We start from the raw sequence: 18,428 nt of genomic DNA, 5'->3' as shown, positions 1-18,428 counted from the left end.
GTTATCAAGTACTTCTGTTGGTTATAATTCTATGCTATTCTAATTCTTATTCTTTTTATTTTATTTTAATTTCTTTTCAGGAAATTCTCTTAATTCAGGGATTTCATTTGTTCGTTTCAGTAAGATTTTAGGTAATTTTATTTTCTTATATTGGACAAATTGTGGAGGACGGTTAATAAAATCATTAAGCGTTTAAAGTATAATTCCTAAAATAATATTCCAAGTATTTTAGGCTAGAAGGCAGACGCAATAGAAACTTTGGAAGGCAATACCGGAAGGCGAAATGTGCCTAATTGTTTTCTTCCCATCTATTCATCTTCTCTTTCATCATGCCAGAAGCTATTACGTATTGCAAAAACGGGGCAAGATGTGTCTCCATCTTCACGGATTCATCATAACGGGTGAGTTTCTGAGACAATTTATTAATATTTATTTAATATTCGTTTCGTTTTTAAAACATTTTTATAATATTTTCATCGCGAAAATGAAATATGGATATAAAATAACCAATCTTTTAAAATCTTTTAAAATCGATCCTTCGGGAAACAAAAAGTCAAAGAAAAAGTTCAACATGATTTCCTCGTTTTCTTTTTTCTTCTTTTTTTTTTTTTTCGTTTAATCTAATATCGAGAAAAATAGGAAAGAATCGTTGAGCTTCGATATCGGTTGATCATAAAATACTTTCGATTCGATTAAGAACAGAAACGTAGATACGAATTCAGAGTGATGGATTGAAACTGTCATTATACTTGCGAATTAAATCTTTTAAACAATGAATGTATTTGGATATAGATCGATGAACATGGCGATAATTGATACCTTTTCGCATCGACGTGTGAAATTAATGCCAATGCCAGGACGTGATTGATAAAAAGAAAGATTCTAAAAGAATCTCACAGCTTTTCCATTATTAACCTCATAAAAATTAATCACACACTGGGAAAAGGAAATAATCAGAAAATTTTTCACCAAGAATATCATATAATTTGATACTACTGATTTTTGTCAGACACCATATTTCACATTTATTATGAATTTTAATATCATTTTTATAACTCGAAACGATTAACACAATTGATTGACACAAATATAAAATATCTTCTCCTTTCTGTTTCTCGTCGACTCATTCGATCAATTAAATTCGAACATTTCTCCATTCAATCTATTAACAATCCCACAATAGCTTCAGCGAAAAAAAGTGCACGTGTTTTTTCCACTCCTTTCCCTGATTTGCAATTTATCGAATGCAACCTCATCCCTCTCTCTTGATATCATCCCAAAGAGATTACATAACTTCGACGCATCTTTAGATATTTCAAACAAATTAAAAAAAAATTAACACACCGCGTACATAACGTACATTCTTCTCATTCCAATCCGAATCGAGAAAAGAAACTTTCGAAACTTTCGTTCAGAGGCTAGTTAAAAAGTAATAGTGGACCAAGGTTTGTTCCGGAGAAGCATAATAAAGCAGGGGTAGCGCAACGTGTTACCCTTTCTAACGAAATATACATGCCCCACTTTTACGATCCGCGCCCAGTTTACGTCCTACGACCCTACTTCCACCGCCCTTTTTATTCTCCCTCCGTCGCGTCCGTCGCAGTTTTGGGTCGTCGCGTTTTTCCAAACCTTCAATCCCTCTCCCCCTCCCCAAACCCTTTCCCGTGGAACGTGGTTGCCGAGATCTTTGTCGCCGGTTAAACGATGTCGCTCGTTCGTTCGTTCTCGTTCCTGCTTCTGTTGCTATTCGAGCCTCCTCCACGCCGTACACGCACCCGTTCGTGTAGCTAATTTTACTGGCCGGTATCGGGTAATCAGAGGTACGTTCCAACGTGTTCGAACGTGATTTAAACGGAGGCTGACAAACCAATGGCGTATAAGTTTGGGTTGCAAATGTAGGAGAGGAGGGGAGGGATGGTATTAAAGAATCATTCGTGTACACACACGGGGAGTTGGGTTTGTTGCACACTTTGTTGCACGATTTAGACGATTTTCTGCTGGTTGGTCCCGTGACACGGATTAAAATGGGACGAATTCTGATTCTATTACTTTCCTCCCTCTTTTTGTTAGTTTCGTAATTTACTTGCTATTCTTTTGCTATTTCGCTGCTTTAATGGATCGCGCGGTTTTGAGAGCGTATTCCGGAATTGGAATTGGTCATTTGGATTTCGTATCGATCAACGAAAATTAAATTTAAAATCGACCCAACACCATGGAAACCTGCGATCGGAAATAAGAGGGGATTCCACGTGGTGTGGAAAAGGTATAGGATTGAGGGGGGAGGGGAAGAAATACAGGAGGATAAGAAGTCCATCGAAATCGATACGGGCACGATCAAACGTTTCAAACGGGTTGAATTCTTGCCGGTCTCGATAGAGGCAGCAAGCCTTTTAGAAACGACTCATAGAGAAACGTTGGAACGGAGATGCGTGCCGTTTCTTTCAGCGTGCGCGGAATCCGATAAGACGTCTCGAAGAATCCGTGTACACGAGCCACCACAGCCTCTCCCTCTTCTCCGATTTTCCGTCGAGAAAGAGAGAAACGTCGAAATCGGGACGGTTTTGGTGGAAATTTCTCCGCTGGAAAGAAATTCGATCGTTCTCTGTACGGGCACTCACGTACTCACCCCCTCCCCTTATACGAGACACGTATAAACAAGGAGAGGAGAGGAAAGGAAAGTTGGATTCACCTACAGAAAACGGTTACACGCGTGTGCGTATATTAAACGTATTGCTGTGTCGCCATCCACACGTACCGACGAGCAGCCTTTAAAGAGAGGATCCTTTAAAGTCAACATTCTTCTCTTTGGAAGTGTTCTCTGTGGAGAAAGGGATGTTGCCCGATGAAAATGCTTCCTTTCCACGGCAAACCGATCCCGGATGCCATCACCTTCGGTATTTTGATAAAGGTGGATCGTGGCGAAAATTCTATTACTTTTCCTCTCTAATTGTTCTCGGTTTAAGGAGCAGCGGTTCTCCTTTTGCCTCGACGATTAAGTTGTTACTTGATCCTTTTAACGCGTGTATTCTTTTGCGATATTCTAATATTAATCAAATAGTGAATCGAGTGACTTTTTACTTAGGATACATTGAAAACTAGGTATGGATAGATTAATTTTTATTATCGACGTAACGATTTCCAGTTAATTATCTCACATTCGAATTTTGATCGTCGTTATAATATACGTATTTAAGTTTGTCCGAATGAAGCGGCGCGAGGTTCGTCTTCCAACGGGATAATGGAGTCGCCCAAGGGTGTATTAATAAACATTGCTTCCAACCACCCTCGTGATTCCATGCTTCCGCGTAATTGTTGCGCGTTCTATGCGGTTCTTGCCTCGTTCGCAACAACAAATGCATCCGGTGAACATGGTCGGTGATTGTCCTTTAGCACAACATACGTGGATCAGCCGGTGACATGGTAATCGTGTATTTTCTGAGAGAACTGAGAAATGGATAGCCCATCTGATCCGTTTGATTTTGACGGGTCTATCGTCGGATCGTAGACTAATATCCAAGCAAGAGACGTCGAGCTTCCTCTTTTCTTTACATGTTTTTTACATTATAAATTTATTCGAAGCGCCCCAATACTGTCTAATCGAAAATCTAGACGAATTTGATTAATTTGATGATTAAAATGTTCATAAATAACGACGAACGAAAACGCTACTTTTTTGTTAGATTTCGTTTTTAAATAAATTATTGTTGTTATAATATTACAAATAAAATACACGTATTACGAATTTCACAATTTCGAAAAATAATGCGAGATATGCCGGGGAAAATTGTCATAAAACGAGACAAAGGACAACGATCGAAATTATTCTCGTCCACTTCAAATCTAAAATACACAAACACAAATTCCAAATATACAATTCGATGATCAAGCTTGAATTTCTGCCAAACACTCGTCCCCGTGCTTCATTCTTCAAATAAAAGAGCGAGAGAGAGAGAGAGAGAGAGGGAGGGAGAGAGAAAGAAAGAGAAAAAAGAGAGAATCGGGGGTACAGGTCGAGGGTTGTATTCGACCTCGACACGAATCACAGAGAACGCGGACTATTTTAATGATTTTAATGAAGTAGTTTATCTTCGCGATCGAGTGTTCGTACGCAACCTCTCCCGATCGGATGAAATTCGTTGTTCGTTGTTCACGGCGTGTGTCGATTGTCATCGATTGGAAATCAACGTTTCGTGGATTCGAACGAGAGAAATTAAGTAGTCTTAATTAGAATATAATCGCGAGAGGGTGTGCCGAATTTCAAACAAAAGGAGAACGATCCCAAGGTTTTAGGGTGAGAATCGTGCTATTTTTCAACGCTTTCTGTTTTTTCAAGTGGCGGTGGAAGACGCGTTGATCAAATTCCGCCAATTCTCTCGAGACAATGCGTGGAATACGTGATTTCTCCCGGGGAGGATGTTTTCCTTTTTTGAGATTTGGAAAGATGTGTAAATGGTAGAGGGATTTAGGTGGAGGGATATTAAGAGGGGTATTAAAAATGATAACGATCTATTTTATTATCAGGGGCGAAGCGTAAATTCAATGTAGAATATTTAATATTGCACGTGGAATGTTCAATTTGGGAGTAATTTAAATTTAAATTCGATTTAATTTGGTGTTTATTAATTTAATTTAATTTGCTTGTAATAAATGAAATGAGGGATTTGGTAGAAAATGATAGATACAAATGATGGTGAAAGAAAGATACGAATGTAGTGGGGTAACAAAAGTTTGACAGTTGTAAAGGTTTTATAGCTCCAAAGGGAAAGAATAAATTATCGAAACGTAAAATTCAGAATTAATTTAAAGAATTATTATAATTCATAATCATATTAAAAGTAATTTCCCTTCAAATCCTTTGATCCTAGTATCTAACATAAATTAAATAAACTTTTTTTTTTTTTGGTATAATCCTCCATAAAAGAGTGTCGATCGCGAACGCCAATCGGATTTTACGTTTTTGGATTTGTATCTATACTATGTTGTGATTCTACATAGCTATATATATATATTCGTGTATATGTATGAAATTAGATTTATAAAGGATTAAAATGTTAAATCTGAAAGAGGATTCGAAGGATTTGAAGAGGTGGAAATCCGAAATTAGATTTGTTAACGTGTTGTGTGAGGATTGCCCAATCACTGTGGAATGGGAATATTGGGATCAGATTTAAATTCGAAACAAGATTTCACGGAAATCAAATCTATTAACGAGGTTGCAGATATTTTTCTTTCGTTCATGCTTCAATCCACGTTACAAGGATATTCCCTTTTTTATGACGATGAAGATGTTGATAAAAAAAAAAAATTGTATCTTCCGTTGCACGAGTAATGGAACAGAATGGTCCTTTGATCACGTGATAAAAATATCTTCATTCTAAAAAAGAGGGATTTTTTTAAAACTCGTTTATCGGATACGAAATTCCTTTGACTCTTCTAATTATCTTTAAATGTAAGTCGGCGCAAGATAAAAATCTCTGGCAATCCCGGCTTATAATTAAAACATATATGAAAAATAAATGTGTTTGCTCTTCAAAGGAATTAATAAGACACGTGTAACGTCTTCATTTATTTAAATGGAATGCCATATTCTTGATTTACTTTTATATCCTTTCATCTATCATCTTTTACGTCCTCGTTACTTTCATAATTCATAATGCTTCGATTAATCTATTCATTTAATCTTTCACGTTTAAATATTTCCGCTATATACTCTGTTCATTACAATTTTTAAAATCCCACGATTTCTGTGCACATACACACCCATTAAAGTTCAATGAATAAATTCAAAGAATCTTTGAATTCTACGCTTTCGTATAAAATATTGGAAGAAAATTGATGGCTCTGATTGAACAAAGTCGATATTTTTTTCCCCCTCCAATTAGAGAGAATTAAGAAAAACGGGCATATTTCTTTAACGACTTTGTTTCTTTTCCGTTTAAATTTCTTTTCACAATTATTTTCAAGCATCTAATTTAATCAATGGATTCGATACGCGCTTTTTTAATAAGATTCCGTATAGATTGAATAATAAAATGATGTCTCCGTGTGAAACGAGTAAATGTTCAAAATACAAGTCGGATAGAGATTGATGTTTCCAAGCTGTGTTGAAAAGCTTAAAGCTTGCAGCGTATTACAACGTTAACAACGCGAGGACACGAAACTTCATTTCGAAAGTAGAACTTCTTTGATAATTTCCCTGTTCCAAGAACTTCAAACCCAATGGAGCGTGTTTCAAAAGTAATCATAGTAGTGGTAGTAGTAGTACAGTTTCGAAATATGTAGCATGATTTGGTTGTACGGCAAACAGAAAAGACACAAAGGAAGACTAAAGTGTCGGTAAAAGGTAAGCAAATACGATTCCATTGCTATGAAAATTTAAAAACTTCTCGTATCTTGTGTGATCTTACGTCAAGATGGATAATCGACTGTTCTAATTTTAAGATGCAATAATTTTAGATACAAAGCAGTGTCTAAAATTGAACAATGCGCACAACGAATGTTTATTTATACGGAGTGAATGGAATCGTATTTGTAACGCGGGAAAAAATATTGAAACTTTAATTTCATCGGTTTGAATTTTCTTATGAAATCGGGGAAACTTTTGCGACTGACTGTATACCACTGTACGCTACTATCTATCACGTATCCAATTATAATATTCCATTAAATTTGGAATTTGAAATTCCAATCCAATCTGTTTTATGTAATAATTTATATAATAAATTTGCATTATCAAATAATCGAGTTACAATAACATTATAATATAATCACAACCCGAGGAGGGGAATTTCAACGATCTAAACGATGCAAAGCAGATGCATCTCTCGTATAAAAGGTTTCACTTTTATCTATATCTTTCTCCACGATATTCTTTCCACTTTCACCACTCGTGAATATAAACCACTCGTAGCTTCGATCGTTTCAATTAGCATCGCGAATCGTTACTTTTCTCGTCAATTCGTTCTCTGCCTCGATTTCCGCTTTCCCAAAGTTTCTTTCTTTCTTTTTTTCTTTCCTCTCCTTCCCCTATCTGGAAAGATATAAAACGATAAAACGATGGTATTTAACGTCGTGTAAAAAGGAAACTGTTTACGATTACGACGTCGCCACGCGCCTTTACGACGCATCAACGTCGAAGATGGCACTTCGATTTCGCGTTTTGATACTCGTCCTCCGTTAATCCTCGAATCGATAGATACCTCTGATCTTCGCGACGATGTTCCAAAGCAATTTTTTTTTCGTCGGTGAATCCCTCGATTCGAAATATTTTCTGGGAATCGAATCGATGTTAAATTTCAATCTCTCGTGCGCGCGAGAGATCGTTGAAAATGATTTTTTGGAAAAAGAAGTATTCGTTATTCCTTTTCTGATGTAGCTTATACTATTTTCTGTTGGAATTGTTGAGAATTCTGTCGAGAATGTACGAGGGAGGTAGTTTTCTTCGAATTTGAAAAATGCACAGTTCATCGCGGTATCTAAATATCTTAAGCAACCGTGGATGTACAAAATATCTGTCTAGCATAAGTGAATAAAATTTCGAATCGTAATTTATCTTACTCTTAATAATTTTTACGTAGAAAGTTGATTTTTTGTTCTGAAATTTTTAATTGATTCCTCTTTATAAATCCAGAGTGGATGGATTAAAAAATATAACTCGGAGAGGTATTTTCTGAAACAAGAAGAATTCTTATTCATTTGAACGAAGGAATGTTGGAATGTATGGTAATATAGGCGGTCGATGTTTGATCGAAAAATTGCAAAAACTCAGATAGTCATATCGGTACGTATCGATGAACGAAAATTTTTCTCGTCATGTCGACCCGCAACTCAAAGTCGTTCCAATCATCGAAACACTATATTCTGTTAGCTGACGTCAAGAGAAGCATACTGGCGCAGAAAAAGCTGCAGTTACCGTATAAATTTTCGAAAAAGTTTCGGCGAAACGAACTGGTTATATCGGACCAAACGTTGGATCGAAAAAAGAAAAAAAAAAAAGAAAAAATTTTCTTTTTTTCAATGTAACCTCGTTTTTGTATTAATCTATGGTATATGGTATATTCGATGAACGAAATTAGACATTTTCTTTGGTGAATAAAAGAGAAAAAAAAAATCTCCTGGAAAGAAATTAATATAACAACGTTCTTCTTTCGTTTCGTGATCCATAATTCGAGAAGGAGGAGATTTTACATCGAAAACATTGGAGAATAACCTACGATATTTCGATAAATTTATAATTGTAACTTTTTTTTTATATCTATTAATCCTTAATAAAATAAATTTTAAATCTTTCGTCAATTTTTGCCGAAAATAATTAAAAAAGGAAACTTCCGTATAAAGCTTTCTATTCTAATTGTAATCTCTTCTCGTTACGATAATAAGATCTGATTAAATAATCGTTCTAATTATAATCCATTATTATTATATACACGGTTCGCGATATTTAGTTATCATCAACTTTTAGTATCGAAATGTGTACCTAAAAACAATGGAAGAATAACGTGCAATATTTATAGCCAATTGAGCGTGAAAAAAAAAAAAGAATGAAAAAATTGTGAGGTGCGCAGGTGCGTAACATAACGAACGGTCTTTGCCACGGTCTTTCTCACAATTCTACGAATTTGCTAATTACGAAGCTGTATTCGATACGTATCGGATTACTTTGAATTATGATACAATTACGTAGCACGCGATCCGTATTTTCCGCACGATTTTTTAACTGAAAAGCTGAAAATATATGTTTTCAACAATATTTATTCCCATAACGAAAAACGGTTATTTATTAACGATCGTTGTATCGTTACGAATTAATGACCCGAAAAAAATAAATAAAGCTCAATCTTCGAAACGAACGAATCGACGAATAATGTGTTTCTTGCTAAATAAAATTGAACACTCTCAGAAGATAAAAAACGACGGATATAGGACTTGCTCACCTTGAAGAAAATTTAAACGGGATGAGATTTTTAATCCGTCAGGCGAAAGTATTAAGCAACAATTGCGAAATAATTTTTCCCTCGTCCGCAAATTCATTAAAACTTGTACGAGAGTTAATAAGGGGATGAGAATGTTTTCTTCCGTTTCAAGTACGTCAAGTTACCTCCCTGTAAATTAAACTTATTGTATAACGTGAAACATGTTCGTGCCACGAGGAGTAAAACGTATACCTGTGTAGCCCGGCATAACATTTAAAATTCTCTTACGTGTATCTCCTCCCCTAATCATACTTGCAATCGTACAAACCGTGACGCCTCCTTCACGCCGTGACATAATAACGTCGAATCTCGGAGGAGTGGAAGATAGTGGTCCGTCTTGGATTTTCGCAAGTTCATTAAAGTTGAAAAGGGGTGGACCAGAGGTATTAACGACACGACGAGTTGCGTTGGATTTTTGCCGAATGGCGGAAACAAGTTTCTTCTTTTTGCGCCAAACAACTCTTGTTTTCGCAACTTTTTTCTCTTCTTCTGGTTTTTTTTTTTTTCCTCTCTTTGTGATCAAACTGTGGCGTCGGTGGTGGATCATCCGAGCCACCGGAAAAAGATAAAGCGGGAAAATTATTGGATCGAGAAACGTGGCGAGAAGCTGAGTTCGCGAGATTCAACGTCGTTTTCGAGTTTAGGTTAGATTAGGTGGAGGAACTGTGTGGAGGATTTGCTTCACGTTAACTTTCGTTGTACGGATTGAAGGGATTTTTACGATGAAAACGAGTCACTTTTTTTTATTTTGTTTGATTTCTATAGATAATTCTATAGGTGGAAATTATCGAAAAATATTATCGAACGATAATCGAGGAATATGTGAAAAAGATGTGATTTGATATTTTATATGAATCTTGAAAATAATTGGATACGATTCTTCTTCTGATTTCACTTAATGCTATAAGTAATCTAGTTTCATAGGATATAATTTTCTTCTCCCCTCATATTTTTTTTTATTTTTCATAAGAGAAATTGCGAGGAACCGCGTTATTCGATGAAAACGTGGAAAACGTTTGCTTAATGAGAAACACCGCTTTATTGCTACTTTTACAGAATTGCCCCGTTATTATTTCCATTCAATTATTATTTCTCATTATACAGAACTTCAGGGAAACACACAGTGATAAAACCGTGTAGCTTTCGAAATCTCTGAACCTATTAAATCCAACGGGCATTACATGGTTATTACACCGATGCGTGTAAAACATTTTGATTCCATTTCGTAGGGTGGTCGTTTAAAAGACCAGTTTTTAGATAGATCTTTGGCCACGAGTGTTTACGACATAATTAATTGCGAGTTCCAAGGAATATTCATTCGACGCTTATGAAAGTGTCTCTGATCCGGAAACTAACCGAGGACTTTTATTAACATTATGTATAAAATTTTTAATACCGTTGTCCCTTATAACGAGGTGAAGGGGATTAAGTTTTTACGAAGTATAAGTTAACTTCTTTTTAAATGTTTTCGTAATTAACTTGAATTCGCCTAGAAGATAAAAATATTCTCATTTAAAATCCTCCCCCTCCTTTTATAATTTCGCTTAATATTTTGTTAAACAATATTACATCACGATATTCTAAACTCCAATTATTGTTATTATTATTATTGAACGAAAGTTTTGACGAACTGTACGAGATAAGAAGCGCAATTGTATCTCTGTTTCGATTGAAAATACCGATCGAAGAAACGAGATGAGATCGCGCAAGAGTTTTGGACAAGAACGTTCGAGAGATTAACATAAAGTCGAAGGCGGGGCAAGAGGATTCTCAATTCAAGTAATGAAAGTATCCGATACGGGATAAATAGATACGTCAAAGCGTGCAAGAGATTGAACAGAATGAACAGAGAAAGAAATACTCTCTTCTAACTGGGATGTCAAAGACTTCTTAAAATCTATCGATACATCTCGAGATGAGTTCGAGATGTCTTCGAGGTTTCGTTTCGTGGAAATAACACTTTTGTAGTTTTGCGGCCAACTTTTTCTAATACGTTCTTCAATTTTATCAATCTTTTATTTGTCTATTTTTTTCAACAGTAACAGACTATAGACAAGTATAACACGACACGTTTCTTTCGTGTTTTGATTTAATTCTCGAGATAACGCGAAACGAATAATTGAAAATAGATTTTCATTCTTTATTCACGAATGAAAGTCGCAAATCTCCGCTCAATATTTTAAAACTTGTATTACGGAAAATGATATTTAAGGAGATATAACAAAAAGGATCGATTTTATTATTAACGATTATTTAAATTATATTAAAACGCGAAGAATTTACTTTCCAAGGATCTTGAGGAATTTAAATCATCGTTCGATTAAAGGAACGTGATCTTCATCTTCCGGAGAATAATATTCTCGCAGCTATTAATCATCGTTATCCGTTTAAGTTTATATACATACACGACGGAGTTTCGCGCGAAAGAAAATTGTGGTGTCTCCAAGGATGCATCGTGGCCGATCTTCCCTCCCTTTTCCATTTCATAGTCCGTGGATACGCGTCGAGCTCAATAAACGTAATCTTTCCAATCACTATAAACACGAACGCGATAGCGACGTTTCCTAAAGTATCAAAGCCCTGTTTTCGCCTCTTTCTCTTTTTACCCCCCTCGCTCCTCTCCCTCCCCCTTTTCACGAATTGCAATAAAAGACGGGTATAACAATACGTGTCGCGACAGTACACAGATGTGCACCAATCGTACCGGAAACCGTTTCTGCCGTCGTTTGCCATCGCTTTGAAAACGCGCGTCGAACTTCGGGACGAAAAGTTGCGAAGATTCTTTCAAGCCAACTTAAGGAAAGGCGATGAAACTTTATTTTTCAGGAGGGGAGGGAGGGTCGCTAATAATTCTGTTCCCAATGAAATTTCGAACGATTTACACGGCCACGCCCATGCGTTTCCGAATCGAGAACGACTCGATACAACTTGGTGCAAGATTTTTCATCTAAAATACCCTTCCAGCTAAACTCGATCGATATAAATTAAAGGGAAGGGTTCGAATTAATCGCATACGACAGTTTCGTGTTGGAATTTCGTCAAAATATTTCGTTGCACGTGAAATTTCAAGCTCACAATGACTCCGTCGAGAAATTAAACCCTCGACAACACGAGAAATACGAGCGCCCAAAGGATTAACCCCTATCCAATCTAATCATAGAAACAATCAATTACACACCTGTTGTGTATCCTACCTGCTCGCAACCCTCTTTCCTTTCCTTTCCGATTACGAATTCAAGGCTCGCTTTTTGCCAGAGGGAAAACGTCCACTCCCATAACTGCGAAACTGACATTGGTAACCGATTTTACGTTTCATTGCGTTCCTCTCTCTTCTCTCTCTCTCTCTCTCTTTCAACGTTATCAACGATCTTTCCATTCTTATCACCGCGTTACATCGCCTCGCTCTCTCGCGTGCACAAAACGCGGAGGAGGTCGTTTTCCTCTCACCACTCGATTCATGGTGGTGGTGGAACAGCGTGTGCTCGGACACACGGGGTGTGTAACACGAGTGTAAAGTTGGTTGACACTCGCATTACAGATAGGACTTTGCATTCGGATGGCAACAGAGAGAAACTACCCTCGGTGAGTTTTGCTCGGTGGTGGAATATAGCTTCGGGGCTTCTAAGGTATCTGGTTGGGGAAACTGGTTGTTCCCCGCTGCAACAGGATTTGTTCTGGCGAACTTTTCTGCACGAATTATATTCTCTATCTATGGCATATTGTGATTGATTTTCGAGGCATCGATGACTCGACTTCTCGGGCCGTCAATTAAAATAAAATGTTCCGTCGTGGGTGGAATTAGAATTAACGAGCTTTGGCTTCGAGGGATTCGATTCATGGGGAAGGGAAGAAGGAAGGAGGATCGAGAAATTGTTCGATTATCCTCTTTTTACCGGGGAGAGGATTTTAATATACGGTTCTCTATAAGTTTTTCAATAAGTAAAAGATTGGAGAGGCTCGGACAGGTTTGAAGCCGTCGATTCTTCTTTGTTCCACAACTGTTTTACGCGTGAATCGCGCAAGCTTATCTACTAATCCACGCCATTTCAATCATCGCCGTGAAAATTTTTCCCGTGTGACGTATCAAAGACAGATCTGCACCGGTCGTGACTCGCGTGAAATACGGATGACAGAGTGTGACGAGCCGTAACTCGAATCCACTGCGACCGTTCATAAAAATGAATAAACTTCACAGATATCGTTTCCAATCGTTTTAACCGGGGTTATAATTCACATTCAGTTATTGGCCTATGACTTCCTTGAAAAACTTCCTTTCCGGGGGAAAATCGCAGTCGATAAATAACAACGACAATCGATTTAAATATGTGAAGATTCCGAGGGAATAATTAAAGATTTTTGGAATAATTTTAAAATGAAGGAAAATCCATCGTTGTTATGTTTATTCGCCATTATTCTGTCATCGGCTATTGTTCCAAGAATTCCCATTTGATTATGCGTTAGATCTCCGCTCGATAATTCTTTGAATTCGTTGGTCCGTTTTTGTTTTGCGACGCAATCGGTTTCAGCTTCGCGCCTCGATAAACCACGTTCAACTTCCGTCCTCGATAAATACTCCACCCACCGATCGTGGAATAATAAAGTAGCGAAAAAAGATGGAACAGAGACGAATGGATGGGGAGGGAGGGCGGAAAAAGAGAGAGAGATTCTATGCATCCACGTTTACGAGTTCCAGCGAGAAATAGTTTCTTTTAGGATTTTATTGTTTGGGGCATCCTTTTCTCAATTTAATTTGTAATTTCGATGCGATTGTTGATAATAAGAGTCGAGGAGGAAACGAAAATTTTTTTCTTTTATAGATTAAAGATAACTATGTTCGTCGTTTTGAGAATCGTAACGAGATATTGGACGTTATTTAACGTGGAAGCTACATAACGTGCATATATTCGTATTTCCAATATTACTAGCAATTAATATTATTAGTCAGAATATTATTCTCCTGCATACAAAAGGGAGATTATACAATATTTCCGGTAATTTCATCTATCTATTGTGTAATACGAAACGATCTCAATTAGAGAATCGCATAGAGTTTATAATTTGATGAATTTCAATAGATGTTTGTTATTATTGTTACCTTCATTTATTTTGCAAATATATCTAATATCGTTAAACGCGTTCAACAAACGATTTCTTATAATCAAATCGAAACGTGAAACGTATATTTCTTTTTCCGAATATATTCTCATTCGTTTCGTCGTCATCGTCATGAATGACGCGTTCATTTCCTTTCTATACGTTTTTCACATCAAAGTGCAGGCCAACTTAACATTAAAATTACGTAATTATCGCAATTCCACGGAGACGAGTCACTTTATTTTTCGTTCCATTCACCCGAGTTTTACGTATCGATTGACAAAGATATACGAGAAGATAATTCTTTGGACGAGTTTACCTTGCCGCTTATGAAAGTATAATTCTTTCGAATAACACGAGCAATCTTCAGACAGTCGGTCGAAAGGGGCTTATATTTCAACTCTGAAATGCGGTGGAAATTTTGAACAAAGAGGAACAATGTTTTCATCCGTGTATGGAGAGATCCATACACCTGGATAAAATAAACTTGATAAAATTCAAAGGATTATTGGTTGCAATTAATCTTTATGAATACAACCCGAGAAGGAAAAATTTACGATTGCCTTGATCGTATCTTGGATCGAAGAAAGTGAAAAGAAATTCACCAAGCTGTTATCTCCATTATCGCCACCCGTTCCATGTTATGAAGCCGCGTCATGGGCGCACGTAGCAAATTAACCTGACCAGAATCGTTCCACGAACATTACGGTTAATTAATCCGACAGCTCGATAATAGGTTGAACGGGCGCGTTTGCGAGCCCCAGAGGGGGCCATTCCACAGGAACACCGACACCTCCCCATTTCAAAATCGGCATTCTTCGAGCAGAGCGCATAGCTGTCACGAGTAACAGCTCGTTCGGTTATATTTTATAACCCAGCGCGTGTCGATGCCGGTGCGTTGTTACACGGCAAGCCCCTCCCTTCCCCAACCTGTAATCATCGCCTACCATCTATCTATCCGAGCGGCGCCGTGGAAGAGAGCTGGAGAGGCGAGATGGAATGGAAGTAGGGACAGTTATATACGCGCCGACGGTAAATACACCCGCTTCTGCTATAAAGTCGTTCCTCTCTCCTTCGTTTTCTTTCTCACCGCCATCTTTTCGTTAACGCTCAAGGGTGCATCCTCCGATCCTCGCGAGGATAAGGAAGACCTGAAAGAGATGATAGGGTTGTCAGTACGTGGCAGTTTTTGAAGCGTCTTCTCTTCTGATATACAATAAAGAAGATACGTTCTCTCCTGCGACAGAAATTTCATCCGAATTCGCGCAACTCGAACTGCTGCCTGGAAGCTGGGCTATAATCCCATTACGGTGGTAACTATTTAGCGCCAGGGAGGAGCGAGCAACAGCAGCCGTTGCTTAATGAGCGCTAGGTAAGAAATTTCGAGGGGATGAAATCCGTCGAACGAGCAATTTACGATAATATCGGGCGGCTCGTTGGCCGCGTCTAATGGAATTTCGGAAAGGGAGATTATCGTCAAGGATCATGGCCGTTCGCTTCTGATATTGAGTGGAACGCTGCTAATTGCAGGATCGTTTACGTGTTACGCGGTCAGATGTGTTCCGTTTGATAGGCTAAATACCGGCTCGGCCGAAACGTCCGCAGGAGACGACGCTATTCCGACGGATTTCAAGGAATGGCCCCTGTGAATGAACGGTTGTCAGCCGATATTCTCTCTCCCGCCCCCCTCGTAGAAATGGTAACCGGATGGTCCGTTGATTACCGTCATCGATCCGACCGTCGTATCTATCTCGGCCGTGTAATTTCGCTCCGCGCATCCACTCCATCGTCGTCTGCTTTTGACAATCGGTTTCGTGACGCCATTGTTTTCTACGCCGGCGAACGTGAACCGATCGCACGCCGAGAGGATGGATTCGAGCTCTCGACACACCGGTGTTGCGAGTCGAGGAACCAGGAATGAAGGATTCCACGGAGAGGTGTCGTTAAAATTAACCAGATTTTTAATACCCGCGTTACGTTCTGCGTAGATAAATTCGTTATAAACGAAGTGAGAAAAACGCAGCTAATACGTTCGGGAATCGAGCGAACTGGATGCAATTGCAGTTTAAAGGGGAGGAGGGCGTTGGAAGGATCTGATTACAATTGCACTTCTCCCACCATCTTCCCTTCCCCTCTCAATTTACATTTACCATCAACTTGCAAATTGTTCCAATTTACCCTCCACTGTGAAAATGAAAACATCACGCGTGAGGGTACATAGAAATTCCGTGTATTACCGCAATTCGAGGATTACCTCGTGGCGCGCTAACGAGCAGTCGATTGTTCCCCCAACCCCAGAAACTCGATGCCCGAAAAATTTCGCGTCCACAGGGTCAGCGGCAAGAAAAGAAGTTTTGCGTATAGGCACCGTGAAAAGGTGTTCGATTCGGGAGCGTTTCATTTTTCCTCCCCTCGCCAGAACCAGGAATTTTACGTCTCCAGAGGCAGAGGCATTTAATCAGCTGGGGAGAGGGGGCGAAACGGAATTCAGCGGTGCTTTAAAAGGGCGCTCGAGGGGTTGAACGAGGGTCTTTCGCGAATGTCCGAATGGCACGAAGTGGTGCAGGTCCATGGATGGCGGCGGGCATCATCGGTGTGCGGCTTTGGCCGCACGGATATTCGATGGGTTGGCGGTGGCCAGTGCCACTCACGGCAGCTTTGTTGAATTTCACGCCATTTGAGTAAATGGGCGAGCTGATCAAACAGCACCGATATTTTGTAGACCTATCCTCGCACCGCCACGCAACGTCAATGACACGGCCAACCTGGTATCAATGCCAGCAACGACACAATGTAGAGGTCTTGTTGACGTTTTACTCTCTCTCTCTCTCTCTTCCTTTCGATGCTCACGACTCACGGAATCGGTGTATTAACCCTGCTGGTTTTTCTCTCTGCGCTGCGCTTTGCGGCGATGCTCGAATCGTGCTACCAAGTTTCACACACACACACACTTTCATAATTACTGGTAGCGTCTCGATTCAGGCCAATCTACAATCAACGGAAGCGTCGACAAATAACGGCGTGACAAACGCGATACCTATTCCCTCTATTCTGCTTCTCTCTCTCTCTATTCCCGTTCTTTGGAATCGAGTTAATCGTGTGGTTCACGTTTTGTTTCACAGAATAATTAGTGTACGTCAATTATTCTTTCTTATTTTAATCGAATTTTAATTTTGGAAATTAAAATTTGGCTTTCTCGATCTTCCTTGTACCTTCGAATTTGTGAAAAGTAATCGTAACGAAGGAGGACAAAAATTCGGTTCAAACAGATTTGTAGTTGTAAACGGAAATAATCGACAGTTGTGTTTGATCGAGGATCGGTAGAATCGTTGCTCCGATAAACCGATGAGTACAGCGAGAAGATGAATAAAAGTTGGCACCGATTTACGATAGGAGGAGGAGATGATTAATACTTGCGGCGTGAGCCGTGGATACGACGTGGTGTTGCGCGCGAATCCGTGATTTAAATAATGACAATAACCGTCGAATAATTATGGCGTATAATTGCTGGTATTGTTCTAGCGATATAATATAAGAGAGGCGGAAAATCGTGTTCGTATGCTGTGAATCGATGACCGCCTCCTCCGTTATAATATATCGATTTTCATAAATATTGTGCCGTGCCTCGTTGTTGCGACATTTCAAAGATAGGCAATCGTTCGAAATCGATCGATCCACGATGGAGATAGAGTCGCGTGGGATATTCAACGGTATTTATACCATCGCGTGTATACTCGAGGAAAAAGGGAATAAATTATCAGGAGAAGGAAAAGGAAAAGTTTAAAAATAGATTTTGACGTTTCTCTTTCCTCAAATTCTCATTTTGATCTTCTTGTTTTTTTTCATTATTCTCTCGAATATGGTAAAATTACATTATCGTTTCATTTTCGTGTTTGATCAAAGCTCGCGTTAAGTGTAGTTTGATACGAATACGAATAAATTCTTAGGTGAATCGGTAATATAATCCTCGGTGGGATCCAATTTCGGGTCATGATATTAAATCTTCGTGTTAATATTGAAATTATGACGTTTTGCAATAATCTGGATCCGGCCAGATCAAATTAGTTCTATAAATTACATCGCCGATTTCAATGCCGTGCCCGATTTCATTGAATTCTAATTGCCGAATCAATTAATTCCCTCCGCAATAATTTCTTCACCTGTGTGCAAACAGGCGACGAAACGTGCCCGCACCTCCCTCCAAATTCGCAAAATCGCCCTCCAATTTTACAAATCGAAATTATACGAACGAAACACGATCGTTCCACGGCTGTGCATTTCTTTCACAGCCAATTATCCCTAGTTATTGTCGCTGACCCATGTATTTTCGAGATATCGTCACAACCTCGTAAAAAAAAAAAA

The 18,428-nt window shown here is 38.6% G+C and overlaps 1 protein-coding gene across 6 annotated transcripts in view; it reads left to right on the top strand.

Moving 5' to 3' along the window:
* LOC107996518 (nephrin) overlaps nt 1–18,428 on the top strand; it is a 419,478-nt gene that overhangs the window by 54,573 nt on the left and 346,477 nt on the right. For 4 of the 6 annotated variants that reach the window (XM_062074581.1, XM_062074577.1, XM_062074571.1 and 1 more), the window contains exon 7: nt 233–401. The exons of 1 other annotated variant lie outside the window; for it this stretch is intronic. The gene's annotated coding sequence lies outside the window, so the exon portion shown is untranslated. Of the gene's footprint in view, nt 1–80; nt 132–232; nt 402–18,428 lie in introns of all 6 variants that reach the window. One more of the 6 variants, XM_062074575.1, reaches the window with a different exon arrangement.

Source organism: Apis cerana, linkage group LG5, assembly GCF_029169275.1.
Source record: "Apis cerana isolate GH-2021 linkage group LG5, AcerK_1.0, whole genome shotgun sequence".
Lineage (NCBI taxonomy): Eukaryota > Metazoa > Arthropoda > Insecta > Hymenoptera > Apidae > Apis > Apis cerana.
Note: the sequence above shows the minus strand (reverse complement) of the source record. Positions and strands in the feature narration are given on the sequence as shown.